The sequence below is a fragment of the Physeter macrocephalus genome, chromosome 6, assembly GCF_002837175.3.
Source record: "Physeter macrocephalus isolate SW-GA chromosome 6, ASM283717v5, whole genome shotgun sequence".
NCBI lineage: Eukaryota > Metazoa > Chordata > Mammalia > Artiodactyla > Physeteridae > Physeter > Physeter macrocephalus.
This window is the reverse complement of record NC_041219.1, coordinates 58,256,001-58,257,837: the sequence shown is the minus strand read 5'-3', so window position 1 is coordinate 58,257,837 and position 1,837 is coordinate 58,256,001.

Here is a 1,837-nt window from a genome sequence, read left to right as displayed (position 1 = left end):
GGAAGATGCAAGGAGCCGAGCCGGGGGCTGAGCCCAAGGCGGGAGGAAGGCAGCGGCGGGGACGGCGGCCGCTGCGCCAGGAGGGCAGGATGGAGTCGGGACCCGCGGAGCGAAGGAAAGCGTGGTGGGGAGGGCGCGCTTATGGGCTGGAGGCTCGAGCCGGGCGAGGGCCGGCGCCGGGAGGGGGGGAGCGAAAGGCGCGGAGTCGGGGAGGGCAGGGCCGGGCTCCCTCGGGCGGGGGCGTGGGAGTCCCTCTCGCTCACCTGCATGCCTGGCGCGGCGGCGCGACGGCTGCGGGAGCTCGGGGCTGCGCCGGGCTGGGGGGTCGCGGGAGCGGGTGGGGCACTGGGCATGGTCGGGGGGTTCTGAGGGCAGAGGGGTGCTGTAGAGGGTGGGGGCGGGCGCCCGGGGCGCGGGGCGGCGGCGGCGGGAGATGCTCGGCTCGGCTCGGCTCGGCTCGGGCTGCGCTCGGCCCGGCGGGGCTCGGCGCGGCAGCTCGGAGCGCTCGGTCTCCGCCTCTCCCCCTCCCGCATTGTTTAACTCTCCCGCTGCCGCGCCTGGGGAGCCGCGCCCGGCTGCGTCCCAGGTGGAGAACGCGAGAGGGCAGCGGAGGGTGAGCACCGTCCGATTCCCCGGGTTCCGGTGGCGGGCCTCTCCACCCTTCACCCCAACTCCATGGACACCCTTGGTTGCCCCAGTCAATCTCTGAGATTCTGAGTCACCCAAAGCTCTGTGACCCCAACTCTGTTTCGCCCCTGCTGGAGAGTGCTGAGTACCGGGGATGAGGTCGGGGTGAGGGTGGGAGTGGAGACTGGATTATCCCAACAGCTTGATCCCCTGATTCCATTCTGGTCCTGCTGCAATGCATTCTCCCCGAAGCAAACCAAACGATCTTTAAAATAGGTAGACCGAGTGGCATTACTCAGCTTTTCTAGCGCTCAGGGTATCCAGACTCCTCACCGTGACTTACAGGGCCCTGTATAACCTGCCCCCGCCCCTCCTAACCCTCTTCATGCCCCAGCCACTCTGGACCTGATCTATGTTACTAGAATTAGAAGGGCTTCACCTGCCACAGGGCCTTTGCATTTGCTGTTCCCACTGCCTGGAATGTTTTACCCTGGCTTTTCACAATGATTCACTCATTTCATTAAAATTTCACTTAGATCCAATGTCACCTCCTCTGTGAGGCCTTCCCTAACCTCTCTGTCTAAGTGGGCTTCCCCTGACCCCACTCTCATCCTGTCCTACCCCCCCCCCTTTCAGGTTACCCTGTTTTACTCGAGTTGCACTTCTAGGACACCACACTCTTCTAGTTTCCCTTCATCCTCCCTGGCTTTTCCTTCTCCATCTTCTGCTTGACCTCTAAATGTTAGAGCTTCCTAGGGCTTAGTCCTTGGCCCCCTTCTCGTTCCACATTCTCTGTCCAGTGATGTCATCCAGTCCCAGGGCTTAAATACTATGTAAATGTCAGCAAGTCCTAAATTTATATCCAGCGCTCCAGACTCATTTATCCAACAGCCTACTTGACATCTCCACTTGGATGCCTAATAGCCATACAAAGCTCATATGGCTCAAATAGATGTCTCACATTACCACTACTGCCCCCCACCAATCCATTTCTCTCCCAGCAGTGTTCCCCATCCTGGGGTATGATGGCTTCTGCTTGTTCAGGCTAAAGACCTAGGAAACATCCTTCCTCCCTTTCCCTTTTCTCACTGATTCCCACCGTGTATCTAATTCTTCAGCAAGTCCTGTGAGCTCTGCATCTAAAATATGTCCTGAATTCATCTCCTTCTCTCCATCATTGTTATAATCTTGCTATAATCTTGTTGCTTCT